The sequence below is a fragment of the Spermophilus citellus genome, assembly GCF_964194105.1.
Source record: "Spermophilus citellus genome assembly, chromosome: 4".
Taxonomy (NCBI): Eukaryota; Metazoa; Chordata; class Mammalia; order Rodentia; family Sciuridae; genus Spermophilus; species Spermophilus citellus.
In genome coordinates this window covers 6,203,688-6,228,793 of record NC_138185.1, presented here as the reverse complement: position 1 = coordinate 6,228,793, position 25,106 = coordinate 6,203,688, and the positions used below count along the sequence as shown (strand labels likewise).

The window sequence follows — 25,106 nt, the reverse complement described above, 5'->3', positions numbered from 1 at the left end:
CACCCATGTTCTGCTTCACCGGGAGGGTTTCTGGGTTCTTCTCAAAGAGGAATGAATCCCTCTTGCCAGCGGGGCCAAGAGCTATGGGGCCACCAGACGTCTCGCCCAGCACCCCTGTGTCACAGGCGAGTGATGTCACAGGAAGGCACTAACCCAGGGACTGAGGGGTTCAGCGCCACGGGGTGCAGCAGAGCTGTCCCTTCTCTGTGCTCTCCGAGGTAGAATCCTGGAGGGAGACAGAGTAGCATCCTCATCTCAGGGCTCCGGATTTGGCTGTGGGACCTCCTTGAGCCCACGGGAAGAGGGGACATGCTTGGTGGCTGCCTGGGCAGAGCATGAGGAGGACGAGCTCCTGGTGCGCCACAAGCCCCAGCTGGAGACCTGTGCAGCCGAACTTGCCAAAGTCGTGCAGGTGCCTCAGACCCCGGGGGTAGGGGGACGAGGAGAGTGGACATTTGCTTGTTTTAAGCCACCAGGATTCTGGAGATGTTTGTTGGCTTCATGTCCCTCTCGGAACCAATCCTGGAAACTGGGAGGATGAAAAGGTTTCTGACCTGAGCCCAAAGACCATGTGGGGGCTGGGGTGGTGACAATCCTTTCCAGTGTGGGCCGGGGTGGAGCCCAGGACCGTGGAGAGCGGGATGTAATTTCATTCAAAGTCGCAGGAACGAATACTGAGTGAAGAAACCAGCACCTGCCCACCACGCCGAGCGTGCGCCTTCGTTTTACCACATAAGGACAGTTTAATGCTTGATCTCTATGACTTCGTCCCTCTCGCCTCTCTTTAAGGCTCACTGGCTGGGGGAACAGAAGCAGTTGCAGATCTTATGATGTCCGAGGCTGTGGTCAGAGATCAGTTGTCCAGTCTCTGGTGCAGAACATATTTTCTCTTACCTTCTTCCTACTTCTTAAAACACTGAAAATAAAATGTACGTCCCACCCCGTGTGACACCAATTATTTAGCTCAAGTAACTCCTAAGTGGCACCCGGCACCTGAGTCCCACAGATTTCTCCTCCTGTCGTTATTTGAAATACAGACCTCGAACCGTGTGCGATGGCCCGTTTTCAGCTTGAAACCTCCGTCGACAGAACCATTAAAGTGCCTGTCCCCGTCAGAGCTCTTAAGTGCTCCTTTCTCTTTCATTCCAGGTGGCTTTGGGGGCTCGGTTCCTGCTGAAGTCAGTCTTGTCGATAGCAAGGCTGTTTTTGTTAGGGGGGTCTGTGACCCAGTCTTCTTTGGAGGGTGAGTTTAAAGGAAGTCACGAGCTTTTCATGTGTCTACAGACAGCACCGCGACAGTGGGCTCACTCGCCAGGACGTGCAAGGTTATGTCACAGCAGCGAATCACCTTGGCCTCACCCAGCGCGGCACTCTGCACGTCCCACGGGGGTCGGGTCGTTAGCAGGCCTCGCTCGCGGACTCCTGCTCTCTGGGGGTCTGGGCCCACAGAGGCTCCGCCGTCTCCCACATCACTCCCATCACAACCATAGTGCAGCGAGGGGATCTTATCCCAGCTCCTAAATGACTCTCCTGGAAGCGAGACGTGGTGCTTCCTCTCAGATCTCCTTGGCCAACCAAGGTCACGTGTCCATACACAATCTCAAGGGTGGGAAAGTGTGACCTGCCATGGGGCTGGCAGGGGAGGGCGCTGCTGATGTCCACCCTACCAAAGGAGCAAAGGGACAACAGCTGCAGGGTGCTCCTGCCCTCTCTGACACTTGGGATCGCAACAAATGACTGGGCTTCTCAGGGGGTGGACTGGAGAGCGTTGTTGGAGGCCGGGCACTTTCTGCGCTCAGTGTCTCCATGATCTTATCTCCGTCTGCAGGAGGCCTCCGCAGACGCCTTCTGGGCTCCAAGCCAGATGAGTCATGCTCCTCTCCTGCTGCCCCGTCTCCATGGTGCCCTGGTCTGTGCCTCAACCAAACAGTGGGCCCAGCCAGGACCTGGGCCAGGGGTCCGGACTCCCCCAGGGAGAGACGAGCTCACCCCTGAGCTCTGGATGCAGCCGCCTCAGCAAGAGCCACCCGCAGGACCAGGCGGCGGGCACAGTGCCACTTGGAGTCTGATAAGCAGCTTGTGGTGCGGTGCCCAGATCAGCCTGTCATCAGCCTAGAAGAGCCGCCCGGGGACTCTTCATCTCCATGCCCCGGGGCCGGCCTTGGCTGTGGCTGTGTGGGATTATTGCAGCCCCTGCTGGCAGGAGCCCGCCCTGCCCAGGCTCTGCAGAGACCAGAGAGGGCGAGAAAGCAGCCCGAGAGCACCTGCTTCCTCCTGAGGATCTTGAGGTAGCAACCCCAGCCTCGTTTGTTGTCCATCATGAAGGGGAGGAAAATAAAACGGAAACCAACCTCACCCCCTCATCTTCTCAACGTTCCCTAGAATCACCAATTAGAAAAAAAGAAAAGGCACAATTCAGTTAAAAAGTGAGACAAGCTTTGCCTGAAACGTCACACTTTCCTAGGAGTCTGAGGCCAGCAAAGCAAAAGAATTTCTGTTCACAACTATGGTGTGAACAGGGCTATTTTCAGCAGAGAGATGCCTCCTGAAATAGGGAGATGGGGAACACGCAGTCTGTCAATTACTCACAATTCAGTCTAACAGCTCTCCCAAATTAGGCAGGAGCGGGCTGGTGGGCAGCTTCTGAAAGCCCTCCCATTGGTCCCCGCTCCAGGTACCATGTCCTCAGGTGATCCCCTCCCCTTGAGTGAGGGCCACCTGGGGACTTAATTTCTAACAAAGAGAAGTGATGGATGTCACTTCCCAAGTCCAGGCGGAACTTGCCCCAACCTGCTTGCCAACAGCCCTCAGATCCAGTCTGCAAGGAGCCCCGTCCCACAGTCGGCCCTCGACGAAGCTTGAACACAGATCCTCCAGCCCTGGGCGGGCTTTCAGATGAGGCCACAGCCCCAGCTGGCACTCTGCAAACCCTGAGAGGCTCAGAGCCGAGGACCCAGCGAAACCCCCTCCTGGTTTCTGACCATGAAACTGTGAGACAACCAATGTGTGTGGCTTTGAGCTCCTGAGACATGAGGAAGCTGGCTGGGCACAAGAGGTCACCCCCACACAGGGTCAGTTCTGCAGTGCAGGGCCCCGACTCAAGACAATGCAATTTGACTGAATTTTCCTGCTGATGAGTTTTTGACAGATTTAAAATCAAAGGAGCCCAGCTTAGGCTGAAAGGCCACTCTCAAAATGTCTGGGAGTAAAGACTTTCTTCAAGGAACTTCATAGAAAACCTGTGTGTTCAACAGCTCCCAACAGAGCTGCACTGGCTGCAGGGGTGAGGGTCCCTCCACCCCCCCCATCCCTCTGCCCCCCAGGGGAAGCTGCTGTCTACCTGGGAGACTCCACGACAACACGGACCTCGCCATTAGAGCAGGCCTGTCTCCTAAGAAGCTGGCCCCCCAGTGAGGGGGTGGCGCTGCCTATGACTCTTGGTAAAGCGGTTCTTCCTGTCCAGCACAGACTCCCGTGGGCCCAGGCAGAGCAGGAGGGTGGCACCTGGTGCTTCCCTGCAGGGCCTTCTCCGTCCTCCCAGCCCCTGTTCTGTCCCCTCCCAGAGCTCTGTTCTACTCCTAGGGGACAGACCTGGTGTCCAGAACCCCCAGCTACCGTGTGGACAGATATGGCTCCATCAGCTGTCCACCTGTGATGCGCTGGGTCACAAGAAGGAACCGGGTGGGGGTGCTGCTGAAAGTCAAGGTCTTTGTCCATCTCTGATGCTGGACTCCAGGCCCGTGCAGGTCAGAGACAGGTGGCCTCACGCCTCAGTGGCTATGTGAGGGAAGACCCAGGGTTCTGCCACCTGAAGTGTGGGTCAGGGACTGGGCAGAGGCGCTGTGACCCAGCTGTGCCTCTGTGGACTCCATGAGCCTCTGCGTCCAGTTCAGGCTGTGGTTCCTCTCAGGTCGCAGCAGGAATCGCACTTGACAATCACTCTCCTGGCTCCAGGCAGCTCCAGGGCCGTGGGGAGGCGGCCAAGCCGGCAGCTCCTTCCTGAGTCCTGAGCGATGATCAATAGACACATCACAGCGTGGGACTCTCAGGGAGGGCGGTGGCTCCCCGAGCCTGCCCGGGCACCGGGTCCCAGAGCGGGGCAGGCATGGGCTGCCACCAGTGGGCTGAGCCAGAGGCCTCACATCTCTGAGGTTTTCTAAGGAAGACACACAGACCTGCTCAGGACAGCATCCTTGCAGGGCAGAGACGATGGTGCCCTGGGTGAACGGGTCCCTGTGGCTTGGTTGTAAGTATTTTAGGCAGGTAGAAAAGTGTCATGCCACAAACCATCCTCCAGAGTCAGCAAAATCTACAAGTACCGTCAAAGCTTCTTGTGAGACCCTCCATCACCCCATTCCCCCCGCCCCCCGAGAACCACCCCTGAAGGTGGATCTTACGCCTGTGTGTAGCTCTTCTCCTGGGCCACCCTTGCACAAACTGACACCTCTCCCGTCCATTCCAGCCTCAGCCGGCTTCCAGGCCGTGGCTCCTAGCTATGGACATCAGCCGGCTGCAATTTTTAAAGGTTTGCAGATGGAGATTTGATGGATGTTTTGGAACCTACGTCTTTGTTCATGTGCCCAAGATCGGCCTCGGGTCTGGAAGCCCTGACGAAAGGGGGTTGCTTTTTGTGGCTCCATCTGAGCAAAGCAAGAAGAAATGGAGACCAGAAGCAGTGACTTTGAGCCACAGCTGATGATTTGAATTGTGGTTTGCATCCAGGATGTTTTAAAAGACTTGCGTCTACACCCTAACTCCTCCTATCTGCCCCCCCACCTGGGTCTTAATATTGCCACCTGGATGTGACGTTAGGGAGTTTCCTCCTACATCCAGCGGGTGGTGCCTTTGCGGGTGTGTGGATCCAGCTGGCTTTCTCCTGGTCCCCCTGGCCAGGAATGGGCATGTGACCCCAGCTCAGGCCAGGCTCCCCTCCATTGGGGGTTTGGACCTGTGGAGAGGGACACGCTGAAGGGACTGTGGTTGCTTCTCAGTTCCTGTTCTTCTGGGCTTTCCTTGCAGTCTGAGAACCTCCACTGACTCTTATTCCTCGGAGGTTGCCTGGAGTGTCTCCTGTGGCTTGGGACCAATGATCCCTGACCATGTCATCACTTGGGGCAGGTGGAGAAAGACACTGCTGCCTTACACACGAGCTTGGGCATCGGGGTTCTGCCCCTGGCCTGCTGCGGCTCTTGCCTGGTCACGGCCCCTGCCCTGCGTTACTGTTGGGAAGATCCACTTTCCCGTCCTCAGTCTTGGCCAGTTCTTCCACTTCCGGGCCTGTTGTCCCGTTCCACAGCCCTGGGTCTCCTGCTCTGTGTCCCAGCACTATGAGGGTTCCCTTTCCAAGGTCCCAGGTGATAGGTACGTGGGCCTCACCTCCAGACAGGAGCGCCCTGAGCTCTCTGCCCAGCCCCGCAGCGTGGACGAGTGTGATCTCTGCAGTGTGCGGTCTTCTGGCTGCACAGAATCCACTGCCCCATCTTTGGTAACCAAATCCCAGTGTTCCCTGGAAACTGTCCCCTGCTCACCCACTGGAAGGAACAACCCTGCCTCAGGTGGACTAAGACCCTTAGGCTCCTTCTCCAGCCACTCTGATGGGCCAATGAGGTACAAGGAGACTTTTGCTGTGGCTTCTGGGATGGGCAGAGACCCTTTTTTACTGGGCTGAGTTGCTGTCCTGCAGCCAGGACAGGAGATGCTCTTGAGGAATGGCCCTGAGTGGAAAAAAGAGGAACAGGAGACACTAGTCAGATTCTGATGACTTGATTAGGACACCTGGGCCCAGCGTGTTTCAGTTATCTGATACTATGAATTCCCTTAGTTTAAAGATATTTAACTCAGGCTTTCTGTTGCAAGCAGCTAAGGGTCTTGACTGATAAAATCTTTCAGTTGTGGTTATGCATTGCTTAAGGATGGAGCAAGTTCTGAAAAATCATCATCAAGCAATTTTGCCAGGGTGTGACCATGGTGGAGTGTGTTTACCCAGACTAAAAGGACCACGACATTGCTAGGTGGTGTGATCCTATGGATCCTATGCAGTCCGTCATTGAACGTTAGGTTGCATGACAGTAGGTGATGTTTTTAAGTTAAAAGGTTTGTGGCTGCTGGAAGGGAGAGGGACTGACAGGATCACAGGCACATGAGAGCCCAGGAGTCAGGCAGAGGCCCTTCGAGGGGCTCTGAAGCCACACCAGGCGGCTGGCCACTATTGCATCTCTAGGTTCAGCGGGTTCTGCAGGAAGAGTCATTTCCTCATCAAGTCTCTGCCTTTATTTCTCCTGAAGGTGAACCTCTGTACCTTTAAGACAGAGCACCCACGTAGCTTTGGGTGGTTTCAATTAGGCCAACCTGAAGAAACTGATGGAAAAATTGAAGCCACAACCGTTGAAATGTGATGATGTGGTCTCTCAAGAATTTTCCAGAGGAGCTGACCTCTTTCAGGACATTGATGCTGGGTCAGGGCTCTGGTTCCACTCAGGCTACTGGTGCTGGGTCTCTAATCTGCTGAGGTCTCAGACACACGAGGAGACAATTACGTGCATGGAAAGAAAAAGATCTTTCTGGTCACAGGAGACTTTTAATCCTTCTGCAACTGGTGATTGTCTAATTGCCGTTCGGTGGAGTGTTGATGCTGTTAAGGCAGCGGAAGTTCCCAACAGGCTCCAGGGCTGCTCTCTCTGCAGAGTGGAGCCCGCATCCGGGATGGCATCTGAGTCTGTTACTGGGCAGCTGGGCTTCGGGTCATGACCTCTGGTCTTGCTAATCGGTTTTTCTGGGTTTCCTGGGATAATGACTGTCTTTCTCTGGTCTCCATTAGCTGCACATGCTCTCTCTTTTGCAAAGACCTTTCTGTTCACATTCTTATTAAAGCAATTTTGATGGCTACCAGCCTTGCTTATTGACCAGTGTCTCTGGCACTGGGTCAGAAAATAAAATAGGATTTCAAGGAAATGTCACAGAGGTCATGGGCTTTGAGGATTAGCCCTGCAAGCACAGACCCACTGCTCAAAGGAGGACAGCAGGCAGAAAAACATTTAGAAATGAACTCCTGCACTAGTCAGAAGTCAAACACTGAGCAGAGAACATAAGCTTGGCAGCTTACCCAGAATTTCTTCCAAAAGCAGGCATAAATTCAGACCCAAAGAAGGACTGAGGAGCTCTGTGTGGGAGAAAAAAAATCACAATTACCAAATTGAGATGCATACAGTAAGGCTTTTCAATTCTCAGATTTAGCATCTGAAGATTTAAATAGTTATAAATGACTGTGTGTATTAGTCAGGATGGGGTAGTTTATGCTGCAGTAACAAAGGCAGCGGCTTATGATAAGAAACAGTTCATTGACACCAAAATGGTATGCTAGCGGGGTTTGGGCACTGCATTTGCCCAGGGACCCAGGCTTTATCTTCACACATGTTCCCAGAAAATCATGGAGGCAGGCAGTTTAATGAACACCGGGTCAAGAATGACACACACTTCTCAAATATCATAGACAAAACCGTCACACAGCTGCACCCAACCTCAGGGGTGGTAAGGAAGTGCAGTTCTATGTAAAGATAGAAGGGGCCCAGGCATATCTGGATACATGCACCCCCACCCATGTGCAGCTTGGCTGAAGTGCAGATGTGGGGGTGGGCATGACTCTTAGCTGGTGAGTAAGGCTGGCCTCCACTCTGCATTTGGAACCCAGGAAGGACTGTGATCATCGTCTCTCATCAGGTTATGATCACAGAAATAAGGAATTGCTAAAAATTCTGATTCTAGATGAACAATGATCTCCAACCAGAACTCCAGGGTCCAGAAGTAGCAGTGGAAGTGAGAAGTCTAAAGCGTCAGTGTTCTTGGCCAAAAAATGATGGTTTTGAAAAAAAACGAGGCAGGGGGATGCGAATGTAACGAACGTGAATGAAATGCACGTGTTCTGTGCTGAGCAGACCCTTAAGAAACCAGGTATGCATGTGTTCCAGGGGGAAGGTGACCTATACCCCAGCTGACCTGACAGGAGGACATCATCCGGGCCACAGAATGGTCTGCACACATGGGTGGCCCCTGGAGTCGGGGTCCAGTTGCACAGGGAAGATGCGTTTGCACAAAGAGAAGGCCCAGATGTTTTGGAGCACTGCGAGTAGAACAAACCTGGGGGCGCTCTCCCCTATGGTCTTTGAATATGCCTCTAATTTTAAATTTACTGCGAACGCAGCTCTCTATAGATTTAAAATTGCACTTGGGATTGAGTCATCAGGGGAGTCACGGGTAGTATCTGAGCGAATCGATATCGTAAAGAGTGACGTGTGGTGATTTTCCAACACGAAGGGAATATTTGTAGGAAACACATCTTTCCGCAGCTAAAGGAGCACCGTGGACCCCTGACCCCAGGACCCCAGCGTCCTGAGTCACCCCCTTGATGCCTAGGAGGTGCATCAGTGAGGAAGTGCAGCCTGCAGGTTGGGGGTGTGCAAAACCCAAGCCTTTCTTGTGGAGAGGGAGACAGGATATTGAGCAGAGGGAGGGGAGGAGACCGGAGGCCTGCAGTGACCACAGACCAGCGTGCCCTCGGCAGATGAGCCGAGGGCCTGGGAATGGTGGGGAGTTCTGGAGCCGTCCACGCCCCTGTGCAGGTGGGCTCAGCGGTCCCTTCCTCTAGCAGGCCAGCTTGGCTCCCTCAAGGGATTTTTGTTTGGCTTCTCTCCGCTCAAATCCTAAGAATCAAAATGAGGTGAGTCACAGTGCATGCTTCAGCAGTCATTGTCTGACTGTCTCCTCCTGGAGACACCGTTGTCAAGTGCTCCAGCCCTTGCCAGCCCTCTCCCAGGGGCAGGGGACATCTAGTCTAACTACCCAGGACACTCTTACCTGTCTGTCCCCCTCCTCACCTTCTGAGCGTCTCCTGTCCTGGTCCAACCTGTCATCTTTTCTCTCCCTAAACATTGGCTCAGAATTAAGTCCTGAAAGTTATTTGCATAAAACTATTACAAAGGGGGCCAGAGTGACATTTCTTTATGGACCTGGGTCAATAGCTCTGACGAATGAGGCTGTTGGCAAGGAAAACAAATTGTTAGTGTCATATTGAAATTTCACTGTGGGTATTAAATATTTGCACGAGGTAACCCAACACTCTAGGGTTCAGCAGATGAATTCCATTCCAAAACCACTAAAATGAAAAGCCAACTGCAAATTAGGTTTGAAATGGAACTGCCTGTCCTCAGAGATTTTGCAGTGACTAATGGATTAGTCCCCAAGTGGAACGCAAACCCACTTTGCTTTCATAGAAGCAAAGAAGACTAATAAAGGTTGCAGCCCTGAATCACACTGGGCCCTGCCACCCTCTGTTTAATAGCCCAGTGCTTCTCTGCTGAGCTTCTTAATTAAGTTGCAATCAGAGTGGGCCCTCAAGAAATCCCCAAAGAAATTCCTGCTTTAATATTCGTTACTCATTGTGGTGCCAGGAAATGACTTGGAATGGAAAAAGTTCAGTCACTTCTCCAAATGTCCATTAGCGCCCCACTCAGAGTCTATGCAAAGCAGAAATAAAACAGTCCTTATAAACTTTCTCATGTTTATTTATCTGAGATATGCGCTCCAAGTAGACACCCCATGCCCTACCTGGTGGCCTCCAGACAGGTGCACCACGCCTTCTTTGTGGTCCCTACGGAGCATATCAACCTGGACCCTGGCGTCCAGCGATCTGCGGTGGTCATCACATCAGCTCGTGGTTTTGTTCTAACTTATGCACCTGTGTGTTGAGGTCCTGGGGCCGTGGCAGGTTCCCCCCGGGGCTCAGCCATCCCGAGGCTTCCTCTTGCCTCCCAGGGGTAGCCGCGGCATCAGAGCAGGGCAGAGCCCCCAAAGAAGGAGCATCTGCCCTGGAGTGTCACCTCAGACCAGGTGAAACTTGTGCTGTGGGGCAGGGGGCTCCGAAAACTCACCAAAACCCAGTTTTGTCCAAATTGAAGAGTCTTTATTTAGCCGGACGGTCAGCGACTGCCCGCCGCAGGACCCATAACTGTGTCTGCAAGGAACAGCCCCCAGGGGGGTGCCAACAGAGGGGCTTTCCCCTTCCCTGCCCACTTCTCTTCTCCATCCCTCTGCTGCAGCCATTTCATTACCCACACAAAGCTCCCTCCTGCCCCAGGGCCTTTGCACAAACAGCTGTCTCTGCCAGAAATCCCTTTCCCCCAGTCTCTTTCCTATCAACTGGGGGAGGGGATGGCAATGCCCAGAGAAAGATTTCCCAGTGCATTTCAGAAATGACCCAGTAATCCCACAGTCACTGCTACCGTTTTACTTTCAAAATGCCACCTGTGGACAGCATGCCATGGGACTCCCGCTCAGCCTGTCTGCACAGGGTTGTGAGGGCTGGCAGCTCTTGGGGTTCTGCTTTAACCTCGGTGTGTGGCCCACAGTAGCTACTCAGGGGAGGTCTGTGGTGGATGAAGGAAGGAGGGAGGGGGTGGGTAGGGAGGAAGGCAGCCCCTGCCACTCTCTTCCTGCACCCCCTGGAGAACGCTGTGGGGGCACATGGGGCCCCACTCAGGAAGTGGGCAGGAAGGAGGTCCTCTGTGGACCCAGCACATAAGGTGGAGGTCTGAGCCCCAGCCCTCAGCAGTCCTGGTCCAGAGGATGCTCCCTGGAAGGATCGTCCTCTTCTGCAGGCAGGGTCCTGGGACAGGCTCCGGCCTCCTCTGTGCCTTGTCGGGGCAGGAACAAGGTGCGGGGGGAAGGGGCAGGTTGAAGTGCAAGCCTCCAAGTCCATGCTGGCTTACTCGGGGGAGCCGGAGTCGTCTGTGCCCTTGGCAGGGAGGACAAGAAGCCCTTTGTGCTGTGAGGGTGGTTGGGGGCACGTGACAGTCTCTGCCCACCTTCCTGTAGGGCAGGGGCTGAGTGAGGCGGGACTCCTTGAAGAGGGGCACTGTCCCCTCCCATGCCGGGCCCTCTCAAAGGACGCGCTCTCCGCTCCGGCCTGTTTCCTGCCTTCCCCTGCCACACTCGGTCCCCGAGGCTGAGCTGGGCACAGGAGCTGGTTTAGGGATGTCCCTGGAGTCACCCACCAGAGGACGAGGCTGCCTTCAGTGGAGGAGCCGGGCCTCAGTGTCCTACATCCTCCTCTCTCTGGGCTGCGTGAGTGCCCATGAGTCCTCGCAGGCACCCTGGGTGGGGGCCAACTGCAGGGGACAGACACCTGTAGCAGTGACAGCCTGTGCCTGTGAACCTCTTCTTTAAAGACGTTGGAAATCTGAATGTTTTGTCTGGAAGGACCCAAGTGACAAACAGATTATAAATCTCTGAGGTCTCGATTGCGCAAGGGGCCGCTGGTCTTCTGAACCACGTGGCAGCAGAAAGAGCAGAGTCAGCAGCCAAGAGCTGCACTGGACACCCAGCCTGCCACCCCTGGGGGACCGCCTTCCAGTCTGCAAAGAGTCGATTTCCTCATTGTCAACGGATGGCCATGACATACAAATGAAATGACAGAGATGAAAGGACTCAGGGAAGCGTAGTTCATCCCTCCCTGCTTCATTCACTCAAATAACCATGGATGAAATATTATGGGACGGAAGGCATCCCAGACCCAGGTGTAGGAAGTCGGAAGAACACAGTCCTCAGAGACAGGAGTCCTGGGCCCGACATCCTGAGCCAAACCCGGCTCCCTCGCCCGCGGACTCTGGGGTGGTTGGTTTGTGTTAATACCTGAATCAAAGGGCTGCTGCCTCGTTGGAGAGAGTCCCCATTTGTAAAGCATGTTTCCTGCCTGGCGCAGGAGACTTGCCTTAGACGTCGTGGATAATGAAGGATCCTTTTCTCTGACATGAACAACCCAGAAGCTGAACTACACTTTAAGACAAAGCTGAATGTTCCCTTAAAAAATGCCAGAAGAACAGAAGAATTGAGCAATAGACACTGGTACGAGCTTTTAGAAAGATTCACAACCCCAATTCCTTAAATATAAAACGAGGTTTTAATTATTAATCATTACCATTGAGAACACACGGATATCTGGAGTATCTTTGTTCATCAGGGTGACAGGGTCAGGATTAATTCTACTACCATGACGTGAGAGCACCTTAGGTTTCCTTTTATTAAGTGCCACTTTAATCACACAAGTGATATGCGAAACATTTCCTTGTTGAAAATAATGAAAACATCAGCACAAGACTAACATCCCCTGGGACATCTGGTGTTATTCTGCAGTAGCACAAAAGGAAAAAGCCCAAATCTTGGCAGTTAAATGCGACAAAAGTTATTCATTGTTCAAATCCGTGTGCATCTCAGGGCAGTGGGAATCTACTCAACGCTCACTCTCACACCTGTGAGGGCAGATCCTCCAACTAGAATGTTCCATGAAGGCAGGAAAAGAACGCATGTGCAGCATTCAGTGTAAGGACGTCCTCCCCAGGACCAGAACACACTGCCTGCCCATGACCACCCCTCAACTTCACAGGCCACCACATACCAGCTGTGGGGTCTCAGGGAAGGCCCCCGATTTTTCTCTATCTCAGTTTCCTCATTTGTAAAATGAGAACGCAAATAAAATACTTACTTCAGAGGATTGCTAAGAGAAGTAAGTAACATTTTAAAAACGTAAAGGGCTTCGGAAGGCGCTCAATGCTAGGATGATGATGATGATGATGAAATGTTTTATCCTCCATAAATAAAGCATTCTGTAGGTTTAAGAGGGGTTTACTACTGTGGTGCTATTCTGCAATTTAAAAGTGGCTGAATCTTCAACACTAGTAGAAAGAAGGATTCCCATCATGTGCCATGATTTCAGGTGCCCATGTATGTGAGCCTGTTTATGTGCTAGATGTGCACACTATGTGATGCAATGAAACATGTGAAATACACAACCACCTGTCCTGCTTTCACCACACAGTTTTCTGCTTTGATTTGAGCACAATTTACAGAGTCTACAGTGACTTCGTGTTTGTCACTTTCTCCCAAGGGTGACAGAGAAGGGCTGTTCCTGGAGGCAGCTCTTGCCCATGTGTCTCCTGGGGGCCTTGGCAGTGTGACACCAGCCAGGACGTGAGTCGGGGCTCAGTTGCTTGAAGGGTGACGTAGCTGGAAACCCAGAGGCTGGATGTCGGTGAAGAAAGCAGAGTGAGCTGGGGACAGGGAGGGACAGGGAGGCACAGGGAGATTCCCAGGGGAGGAGGAGGAGGAGGCAGAAGCCCTGTCCTGGGGCTTGCGGAGGAGCCATAGGGAGGCCGGAGGAGTAAGGCCCAGGCACCAAGGCCATCAGAGAACAAGGGCCGAGGACTTGAGGCTGGCTCAGAGGCCCATGTGTCTGAAAGGATGCGAGGGTGACAGCTACCTCTGCGCCTGCCCAGCTTCACTCCGACCGGGGCCAGGAGGCTGAGCTGGCCCTGGGAACCTGGGCTTTGGGGGTCTCAAGCCAGAGGTGATCACATGCCTCAGGCTTGGCCAATCAGGCAACACATGACTCTGGCCCCTTGATGGGTTCATGAATGGCACATGACCCAGCTGGAGCCAATCCTGGGCCCATACTGGAGGCGTAGTGAGAGGTCCCTTTGCAGAGGGGCCTGGGATGGAAGTGGAAGGAGCCTTCTGGAGCCACCATGGGATGGCAGGTGCCTTCGTGTGGCGTCAATCCAGATGCTATTGAGATAGAAAGGATGAGTCAGAACCCAGAACCGTCTGGAACTGGACATAGCCAGGCCAGCTCTATCCCTGGTGCATATATATATATATATATATATATATATATATATATATAGAGAGAGAGAGAGAGAGAGAGAGAGAATAAATTCTTTTCTTTATTTTGTTGGTGGACTTGGGTTTCTTGCTACTTGGAAACAAGTGTATCCTGATAGGGCCAATGTGCCTCTTTGATGGCCGACGCTCATTGTCCTGAGTGGACACCAGGACCAACGCTCTGCAAACCCAGCTGATGGCCTTTCTTGGTCCACCCAAAAAGTGTTCCGGTGACTCCCCTGGAGGACAGCCGCATTCTCTTTGCAAACCCTGGTGTGAATTCCTGCTGGAGGGACGAGCGTCCGGAGGCACCTCCTTGGCCTCTTATATCCATTTCCCTTTGCTCATTCGTCCTGCATTATTAATGTCACATGAGCTTCATGCTCACCCAGTCAGCCCAGAAATCCCCAGGCTGGCCAGTCATCGTTTGGTCGATTTGATTTTTTAACAAAATAAGAAGTCCTAATTGAACCTCCGAAGTGTGTTTACCCTGAATGTATTATGGCTGCACTTATCAAATTGCAACTGTATTACCCCTTAAATTACCTTGAAAATAAATCGATAGTTTATTTAACCAGAGTCAAGAAAAGAAAAAGAAAAGGAAAAAAAATGCCCTGAGGAATCTGTGTAATAAGTTTTACTTGGAAGGAAACAGGCGGATAAACACCCGAAAAGACCACAGCGTGAAGCAGGGTGTGCGGGTGGCTTGGGGAAATGGGTTCCTGATTCAATATGGCTCATTCTGTGCACCTTCTTCCAAAGAGCCCTCCAGGACTTTGTGGGGGGTAACAAGCACCGGGACAGACCATATCATGACATTTTTGATGGTATAAATACCCACGTTAAGCAATCAGACCCAACGTTGCATTAAACTTAACATGGGAAACTCGAGCTATTTCTTTAACTAGATATGCGAGACCATCCCCTGATGGGGCAGCTCGGAATCAAGGTCTCCGACTTGGACTCCAGGAATAGAATTTATCCTAATTCAAATACCACCACTTAAGCTCCCTGTGTGTGTTTTAAATTTACAATTTCTCTGGGTTTTCTGTTCCAGGTCATTTCTCCTTGGTACTGAGTGGAAATGACAGTTCCCATGGAGTGACAGATGTGACCCGGTACCACCTTAATTCCTGAGACTCCCCCTCAATCTTCCGCTGGCATTTGGAAAGGATCTGATTACAAGCAACATAGATTCTTTGAGAAGGACTGATGAAAATCTCCTGCAGATGGACGGCGGCGGGGCTGAGGCGGGAAAGGAGGGAGTCCAGGGGCCGGGATTTTGCAGGCACCTGAATGTGGCCTTGCCCAGCTCCGAGTCCTGACCTTGGCAAGCACAGAACTCCAGAGTTTGAAGAGAATCAGAGGTTCTGGGGCTCAAACATGCTTCCCTTAGCTGTCTGTACCCGTGTATTTCCTGATGGCTGCCCTGGGCCTGGCCTTGACCCCAGCCCTGAGTCCACCTTGGACACAAGCTGGTCTCTGCCCAGTCCAGGCAGAGAGACAGGAAGAAAATAAACCAAAGCAGGACCATCGGTCACACACAGGATGATCTGAAGCTGCAGTGAACACCATGGGGCCAACAGAACCAAGCCTCCTGCCACAGAGTGAGTGGGGACAGTGCCTGTCAGTCCCTGCTTTCCAGAGTCCTGAAGCCTCCGCGGCGCCCGTCTTTCCTAAAACCCAGCTCACAGCAACTCGGCTTCACTTGGAACTCACACATCTTTCCATAAAGCTGCATTTTTTTCTTCTTCTTAAGTGACCTGGAGCGAGCTTCTCCGCTCTGTAGCCGGAGAGCCAGTGTCCTCAGAAGACCTGGAGATGGACTTTAAATCAGAGCTCTGGAGAGCTGGTAAGACCTTTCCGTCTGTAGTGACGTGTGTGGGGGCCTTTCCCAGGTTAGAAGCACCCCATCTCCAGTGGGCGATTTGGACGCTCCTTCTCAACTCTTCTGCAGGTAGAGCCCAGCCTGTGACCTGGACTTGCCCATTGGCACCGCGTGGAGACTTCTGTGAAGGACGAAGGTGCCGGGAGCATCTGCTCTGTACCAGGTGGCTTCTCATCTCCAGAGGCAGCCGTGACTGAAGTGCGGACTCCAGGTCTGGGGCTGTGGTGTCCCCACTGACAAGTGCCACCGTGTGATCAGACTCATTCCCAGAGGCAGGTGCTCCAGGGCTTGAGCCTGGCTTTCTCTCTCTCAGAGTCTGTAAGCTCCCTGTCAATTCCTGTCCCTCTAAACAGCTGCATGGACCCTCGTGACGGAGCGCCCCGGCAGGTCCAGGCTCATCCCTTCTGCGTCTGAAGGAGCCGCCACCCAGGTGTCTGACGGGCAAGAGCCTCTCCTCCACACCTTGAGTCTGACAGATGAAGGAACAGAAAACAGAATAGACCATTAGATGCCCCCACCCTGTCCTGCGGCTGGAGGGGCACAGGCCGGGCTCAGCCACAGGAGGAGCCTGGTGCTGAGGGGCCGGGCAGGCTGAGGGGCTCCTTGTCATGGGACCACCGTGCTGGCCTGGACATCCATGTTTACATGACACAAGATACACCTTGATCTTGTTTTAGGAACTGTCATTTTGGTTTTTGGAAACTCGCAGCAGAACGTCATCTGGATGAGCACAGGAAACAGGAAGTGGGAGGTCCGGGAGAGCTGCGGCGGAACCTGGTTAAGGACAGCGCCATGCTCCGCGGGCCCAGACGGCGTGGTGTGGGGCAGGTCAGAGCCCCGGGGTCCTGAGTGGGGGTGACAGAGGCTGCCAAGGCAGGCTGGGCGAGGGAACCAGGCCTGCACTTGGAGAACAGGGGGAGAAGGGCAGGAGAATGAGGGGTTCTGCTGTCTAAGGCCCAGAAAAGACCTTTGGCACTTTGCCAACTTCGCCATCTGTCATTTGGCCACGGTGACGACAGAGCCTCGCCCCTGGAGAGGGGGTGGAGTGAGGGGGACACAGAGACAGGGATGGACACGTGCTCAGCTCAGTGCCTGACGGCAGCAGAGCGAGGCCTGCCGATGCTGTTGTTCCTCGCCAGTGAGTCTCTCAGGGCTTTTGCTAAAAGATGTCTAGGTGTCCTGGGGGCGCATCCAGCCCTCACCCTCAGCCTAGGTGAGTCCCTGGTCCTCTCCAGGAGCTCTCTGCTGGTGGCAGTCCTCTCCTCTCACAGCTGTCACTACTGTCCCTGGGTTCTGGATGACGCTGTCCTGTGCAGCCTCTAGGTTCTCATTTCCTGGCCTGCCTTCCCCAGCGTGAGAAGGCGAACAAAATCCCCAGGCAACATCCGAGTTCTCCAGGTGAGTCCTCCAGACCGTCGTTAGTCAGTTTCCATCAATAGCCAAGTGACCCGGGCTGGCTAGCTTACGACAGGACCGTCCAGTGAGGGGGTTCTGGTCATCGGCCCCGTTCCCTTGGGCCTGCAGCCTGTCGAGGCAGAGCAAAACCTCATGGCCAGGAAGCAAAAGAGGCAGGGGCCGGGGGCCCTCATCCCTTCGGGGACATGTCCTCAATATTCCAGCACCCACCCCCCCCAGGCCCCAGCTCCCCGAGGTGCCCTGACCTCCCAGCAGCCCCAGGACCAAGCCCTCAACACGTGGGCTTTGGGGGACATTTCTGTCCAGATCACAGCGCTCTTCCCTTCCTTTCCCCAAATCCATGTGCCCCTCTCACACTTGAACACCCACATTTCTATCCTAGGGTTAAATCCTGGCATCAGGACCTTGAACACATTCTGGAAGAAAACTTGTCTCACTTTCCCGTGTGTCCCGTGGAAAGTCCACACGACGACTCTGCTCTACCTGTTGGGATTTCCTATCACCGCCCCCACCTTGAACCTGGGCTTCCTTGGAGGACTCTGTCTCGTGGGAGTAGATCGTATTTTTATCTTTGGAAGTCTTTCATTGATCACCACTGCAACAAGGGCGTATACATATTGAAACCGAAAATGTACAAAGGTCCGTGACCATGAAGCTTCAACTGTCAAATGTGTGACTCTGCATTCAGATTCCACTGTAATGGTGAGCAGTGGCCACGTCCTGCTGGGGCTCAGACCCTGGGGAGCAGATTCGGGATCCTGGTGGGTGAGACAGGATGTGGGGCGCAGTGGGGATAGCAGACATGCTTTATGTAAGGGCTGCGGGGGGTCCCCTGAGTCTTTCCCCAGGACTTTTTATGTACAGGCCAAACAAAGAAGGCCCAGTGCCAACGGTTACCTAAGGGAGCGTGTTCGCACAGGCAGATACTCATGACCTTGAGTACGCAAGCCGAATCAGGGTGTTTATGACCTTGACGACATACTAGAACACAGCTGGCTGCAGTCCGCCAGGGGGCCTGGCTACAGCCCTCTTGGGTCTACCCAGAGCCCAGCTGAACCCTTTCTAATGCATTCACGAATGAATATTGTCAGTTGTCGTAAAGAGACATGTCAGAATTCTGGCTTGGCCGTCCTTGCTCACACGGGTCAACCGGGGGACACTGCAGAGCCGCTGGCTGTCACTCAGGCCTGTGCACCCCTCCCCTGCACACGGCTCCCCTGCTTTCTGGCTTTGCTGTGTTTTGGGTGATAGAGGAACCCTCCCGAGAGCGTGGGGTGAGGAGGGTGAGATGGGGCCCTTTGTCCTGCTGCTGCCATTGTGATATAGCTCAGGCTGCTCCACAGGTCACAGCCCCCATCTGGTGACCCACTCCATGGCCCTGTGTCTCCAGATCCCAGAGCCCCCCCCCCATTTCCCCGCATCCCACACTCAGGTTTGAAAGAGTATCCTCACGAAGCCCTCCTCGGCTAGCGGGTCTGAGCCAGCCATCTGTCCCCTGCCAGGGCCGCCAGTCAGCCTGGCCTGACCAAGCAGAGGACAGGCAGTGGTAGATGACCACGGGGACACGTGTTAGCTGAGGATCTGAAAAATGGTTCTCTAAAGACTGCCCGTGCCTGTGGACCCTGGAGACGTCGTGTATGCCCAGGGCCAAGCGCTCTGGCACCTGCCCGTGGACTTCCCTTCCCTGTCCCCACAGCCCTAGAGCCACGCTGGGAACCACACAGGCGTTAGAAACAGGGGTCAGTGTTTTACATCAAGGCTAAGGGACACTGGGAGCCATGGGGGGGTCCCCCTTGCCTCCTGTCAGAGGAAGCAAATTACCCCTGGAGCCAATGCTTGAGAGGGGACAGACCTCAGGACACCAGGCCCCCGGCCTCCTGAGCCCACACCCACCCCAGAAGGGAGCCTGTCTCATCCGCCTGGCTCTCTGCAGCTGATGTGGAAATTCCAGACAACCTGAGGCGAGTGCTTACTGCAGCAGCAGGCCCCAGATCTACAGTGACACGGGCAGAGACCGGTCCCCAGGCAACAGCAGCAGCTGGGTTTAAAGTTGAAATTGGAGTTAAAATGTGTTCAGGACCCACCCGCTGCTGGGAGGGCTTTTCCCTCCCCCCTCCTCCCCCCTCTCTCCCCCTCCCTCTTCCCTCCCAGTGTTGGGCCAGCCTCTGGGATCACAGACCATCCTGCATTCTCTGTAGTCCTTTGAATCACAGTCTGCGGTCAGAGCTTGGGGGTAGTTTGGGTTATTGTTCAGCAAATTCAAGACTCCCCCTTCCCACCCAGGGGGGGAGCGTGTCCCCCCCCACCCCGCCTGGCTTTGGGGAGGGAGAGGACAGAGGTGCGTCAGATGGGCCCTAGAGTTTGCATTGCTCAGCTTCCTGGGGATGGGACCAGAGAAGATCCGCTGTGCTCTGTGCTGGGCCCAGGATGTGTGTGCACCCAGTGGACCTGAGCCCACCCCAGCCTGCAGCCACACCTGGCGAAGCCCAGCCCACTCAGCTGCACCACAGTGGGCCCTGCCCCTGGGGCCTGAGAACAGTGCTTACCGCCAGCCCCTGAGTCGGACTGGTTACACACGGGGCTTTCAAATTCTGCTCTGCAGAACCTTAAGTCAGTAGTGTGTGTGTGTGTGTGTGTGTGTGTGTGTGTGTGTGTATGTGTGTGTGTGTGGTAATTCCTGTCCTCAAACCCAGGGTGAATTCATTCATGCATTTATTTATTAATTTACTTATTTATTCACCTCATCTACTTGAGCCCTTAGAAGTTCAGGGCCATCCTGGTGTGGAGGATCTGGAATTTAATGAGGCAACCCTGGGCCCTCCCTCCGTGGTCAGGTCATTTTGGTTGAGAAGGCTGCCAAGAGATAGGTAAATGAATACACCAGGGAGAGACACACAGGTTGGGTGTGTTGTGATTGAGATAAAACAAGAAGGTGATTAGAGTAGGGTGGATGGTCACTTCAAAGTGGTGGTCAAGGAGGGCCTCTCTAAAGAGATGATGAGCCCCCAAAAAGAGACAGCCAAAGGAATTGCCCTAAGAAGTGGGGACAGCAGGTGCAAAGGCCCTGTGGCAGGGGAAGGCCTGGTTAAGTCCATGGCAGAAAGGAGGCTGGTCTGGCCTCCTTTCCTTCCTGGGATGCAGGAACTGGAGAGAGAGGTTTCCTTATAGGCCCAGGTGCTCCAGCAGGGATGCGGGGTGCCCTTGGGTCCCAGACAAGGGTGTGGACCTCATTTTATGAGAAAAGGGAACATTGGGTAGAGTTCAATGATTTGATTCACGTTCGGTCTTTTAAGAAGGTGCTTGCTTATATTTGATTCTAGTTTAAAATGTAGCGTTCAGATTCTTCCCTCTTCCTCCCTCCTTTTCCTTCCCTCTCCCACCATCTCCCTGCCCTTCCCCTCTCTCCATCCTCTGTGTTCTTCCAGGGAGGCAGTGGGGAGGGGTGCATTTGGTCCCTGCTGGGAAGAGCTCCGCGGGGTGCAAGGCTCCGGGTGCCTCTGTGGGTGCTTTGACATGTGCTTGTCCTTGGTGTCAGAGCCCCCTCCCGGAAGCCTCGGGGTGGTACCTTCACTCATATGGGGCCCCCACTTCTCGGTCTACGCGGGTCATCCCTGGACTAGGGGGACAGTGAGTCTCAGGTGTGCGCATGCTCAGGGCATTTTGAGGGCGCAGGAGCGGGGTCCAGCTGTCTCCCAGTGTCTTCTGCTCCATTTGTTACGTGGCCCTCTGGGCCCGCTGGGGTTGAGGCGAGGGGAAGGAATCCTGGAAAAGACCCCGGCCCCTGCGTGAATCTGGGCTGCCCAGAGATGTTCATCAGCGCCCCCTGGGGAGGGCGAGCCCACGTCGCACCCTGGGCCACTTTGTGATGAACTCAGAGAGGGCAGTGACTCCCAAGGTCACCACTGGCACCTGGGCGGACACTGGAGATAAAACAGTGGACAAACTCGAGGAAGTCCTGCCCCGGGGCCCGGAGGAGGAAGGCAGACGGGCAACAACGCACCTCCTGGGGCTGCTCAGGTGCGGGGAAGTGAAATGGAGCAGCAGCACCGGGCGGGCGGAGTGTCCTTCTTAACACTCTTGTCAGGGGCGTGACCACTGGGCACAGACCCAAAGAAGTAACGGGTGGGCCGACCTCTAAAGGAGGAAAGACGCTCCAGGCCAAGGTCACAGGGAGTGCAAAGGCCCCGAGACAGGCCCCACCGAGTCTTGCCTGTTGGAGAAATAACGAGGACCGTGCTTCCTGGATCCCTCGTGGGGTGTGGTCAGTGAGGGGTGAAGGGAGCCCCCTGCCCAGGGGTCGGCATGGCCTGTGCAGAGTTTAGGACCAGCCATAAAGCCAAGTAAAATGCAGCGGTGAGCCCCCTCCCCTCACCGGGGCGGGTGGCCACTCACTCGGCCACTGTGGGAACGCTGTCCTCCACCTGAGGCCAGAGACCTCTGGGGGAAGAGCTTGTGTTTGTCCGATCCTCAGGACTGTGGGGGGGGGGGGCAGCTTCCCGGAGCTGCTGGCCTTGGACCAGATGCCAGTCAGGAGTTCTGTGGAGAAGGGCAGTTGAGAGCACGCGCTGGGCTCCTGGGCAGGCCTGCACAGGGCCACACCTGGGGCTCCACAGATGTGGTGTGCACGGGGACCACGGCGCCGGGTGGGCTTCCAAAGATCATGGGTGTCGCTGCCTTCCTGTTCCCTGCACTGGGTCCTATTAGGGACACTGGGAAGTCCCTGTTCTGGCCTCTGTCTTCCTGCCACCCACGGGCCACCTGGTGTGGTGTGGTGGGAGCCGCTCACCTGGCCACCAGCTCCGGCTGGAGAAGGAGCCACGACAGGGCCACGTCCCCTCCACCCGTGCCAGGCCTTAGGACAGCGGCTGGGTGCTTCCCCACCAGGACCCCATCTGTGAGCCAGGGTGGGGTCTGAGCGACCTGCAGTCATAAGTGTCACACGTCCCTCCCCTGCTCCACGGGGCGGCACACTCAGGAGGAGATGGCAGTCACTCGCAGAGGTGGATGCTCAGCACAGCTCGCTCTTGCTGTGTCTGGAAGGAGAGGGGACGAGACAGCAAAAGTGGTGACGTTGCTGGGCTTTGTGACCTGCCACTCGCTCCCCCACAGGGTACAGGAGGCAGCTTCTGTTGAACACGCCTCACAGCTGGGGGCTGAGCGCCATGTCCTGACCCCCCTGGGCCCAGTCCCAGATCCTTCCCTCTGGTCACAGCAGTGGCCCCTGACCTTACGCCAGACCTCGGGCAGCTGTGACCTTCAGGGCTGACCTTCAAACAAGCCAGCGGGCACACACTCTGCGTCTCGTCTGGGTTGCCATGATGACGCCTCACTCCCTTGATGAGGCTGCTGTCAAGGTGACGGAGGCCCCTGGGGATGTCAGCGCTCTGCCCTTTATTCCAAGGCCGTGTTGCCCGGGTCTCTGCAGTGCCCTGAGCCGGAGCCCGTTTCCTCTCACTGACCTTGAACCTGAATCAGCTCCAGACACCTCCAAACACCAGCTGGGAGGACCGTGAGCTGCGCAGACCTGTGCCCAGAAGGTCCTGGCTGGGCGGGCCCTGCCGTGGCTGACCCGAGATCATGAAGAATTTCTGGATAAAGGACTGTGCATTTTATTTTGCACCAGGCTCCAAAAATTATAGAGCTGTCACTTGTCCCCCTCAGGTACTGGGAAGCACAGACTTCACGTCAAAGGTGACTGTGTTTTCAAGAGGAGCCCTCAAAGGTCTGATCAGAGGCCACATCACTGGAGGGTCCCCTCAGAAGGGCCATGGTCACTGGGATTCATAAGCTCCTCGGAGTTGCTGAAGGCACAAGTCTCAGCCCTGAAAGCCAACCTGGTGAGGGTAGCACCTCACAGAGAGTGGCCGGGAGGTTCCTGCCTGGTGTCCTCCTCCCCTACTTCTTAGTCCTGCTCTGCTGCTTCAGGATAGGTTTGATCAGGGTGTCAGTGATCCTTGGCTGCTCTGTTGTAGGGTTGGGCCAGGGCCACTTTCTGTCCCAGCCCCAGATTCTCTGTGCCTGAATAACACAATTCCCCCTCCTTGGAAAGTGGACCTCCAGGCTGGCTTATCCCGAGACTCATTCACAGAGTTCCTGCTGGTGTGCCCATCCTCACCCTCAACGGCCTGGGAGCCTCCTGGAGAACCCCCACACCTCCCACTGCAGCCCTAGACGTGTCCCCCAGTGGCCCTCTGAAAGGCTGGAGGAAGGGTTTGAGTGACTGAAATGAAACGAGAAAGACGGTTCCAGGCAGCCTCCGAGCAGGGCCCAGCACAGGGTGGAGACGGGGGCCTCGCTCAGGACTCACCAGGAATTTGAAGAAAGCAGAGCTTTACATGAAATGGGGGGCCCCCTGGACGCGGGTCCTGTGGGGTGGCACCGGTGGCCTGCCACCAAGCCCACCCGCTTGTCACTCTTCGGAGGCTGCAGTCTGATGCATCCTTTGAAAATAAGCACAAGCCTCATTGTCCCTTCCCGCCTCCTGCCTGAGCCCTATGCGTGGCTGACCCAAGCCAGCACATCCCCCTGGTCCCCCAGGCCCTACCTGACCTGGAACCACTGTCCCCTGACCTCCTCACCTCTGTCTCCTCCCTCTGCCCAGCCATGCCTGTCCCTTGGCAGCTGCCCATTAGTATTTCATGGTGTTTGGCCCCCACTGTTCCCTCTGTCTGGAACTCCCTCTCTATGTACCTGCTGGTGGAAATAGGCAGAAGAATGACCCCTTCTCCCAGACGTCCAGGCCCTCATTCCTGGAACCCGGGAATATGAGCGTCCTCTGGCTCATTCAGTGGACACAGTGAAACCACAGAAGCTTTGAAAGCAGGCGAGGAGACAGAGGAACCAGGGAGACTCCGAGCTCTGGCAGGACTCAGCGTGTCCTCTGTGCCCCGAGACACGGGAAGAGGGGGTGCGTGGAAGAGTGAGGAGGAAACCAGCCAATCCCAGCGAGCTGGGGAGAGGGCCTTGAGCCCCCGGGTGCCTTGTGTTCCCATCTCCATCTCGCAACAGCCCCAGGGCCCTCAGTCCTTCCCCAGTGAGGAGCCTGAGGCCCTGGGAGGGGGTCCCCAGCCAGTGGGAACAGGGAGGGTGAGAGTCTGGCCCTGGGCTCTCTGGTTTTACTGAGTCACTGCTAATCAGCTCCCGCTGAGCTTCCTGGAAGGGCTGGTTAGAGCAGGTGCCCGTCCCCTAGACCCCAAGTTGACTCGCACCTTGGTCCAATAGATCCTGCTTTTCCCCCGGGGAACGCGGTCACCCCGCCAGGATCCTCACGCTCTGCCTCGTCCTCAGAGAGCCACAGCTGTCCCCTGGAGACCCTCGTTGTGATACCCAGTTACGGGCTCGCGGGTCCTTTGCCTGCCTGTTTCTTCTCAGTGAGATCCGCGCTTAACCTTCCCCGCCCGCTTATCCCAAAGAGCATGACTGGTGGGTAAGAAAGCGGACAAATGTCCCCCCTCTGTGTCCCTGGAACAGGGAGTTAGTGGGCAGTGGCCTGCTGTCCCTCCAGTGGGAATCCCAAGTGACCATCACTGTTCTCACAGTCGCACGTCACAGTGGTGCAGCGAAGCTGATTCAAACTCTCCGTGTCCCAAACCAGCCCCGCCTTGTGAGGTGCCGACATTGGAATAAATCAGGGCACACAATCATGGGCAATTAGGGGGAGCAGGGCCGGGCTGCAAAGACGAGCCCTGTTTTCGCTGAAGTAAATCCATCTCTGGTCGGGAATGGCCCCGGGAAGCAGCGCTTCGACATGCAATTATCTGACTTAGTGGTGGCTTACGCTTCCATCTCCCATTATCATAATTTCTCAAAACATATGTAAATAGGGCTTTTTTTCCCCTAATTCAATTGCAGTTCTACGAGAAGGCCGCTATGTCTAAGTGAAACTCAGCAGGACCCACCGCAATTCCAAGGCGGGTACAGACGGTGCTGGGGATCCTGACTTAACCCTGGGCACCCTGGTCGCCCTGGGGAGCTGAGAAGTTGAGTCACAGTCCCTAGGGGGCCAAACCATGTGGCTGCTCACGCTCCAGCGCTGCTTTCCGGAGCCTTCCAACTCCCAGGCTGCAGCCCTGCCGCCTGCTGGGACAGTTCTCCC

The 25,106-nt window shown here is 55.1% G+C and overlaps 1 protein-coding gene and 1 long non-coding RNA gene across 2 annotated transcripts in view; both read left to right on the top strand.

Moving 5' to 3' along the window:
• The window catches only part of SULF2 (sulfatase 2), a 436,121-nt gene that overhangs the window by 67,379 nt on the left and 343,636 nt on the right, over positions 1-25,106 (top strand). The window lies entirely within an intron of this gene.
• Positions 16,360-17,478, top strand: LOC308647671. Its single transcript, XR_014021679.1, has 3 exons — positions 16,360-16,423; positions 16,948-16,993; positions 17,394-17,478. It is a non-coding gene; the product is annotated as an uncharacterized lncRNA (long non-coding RNA).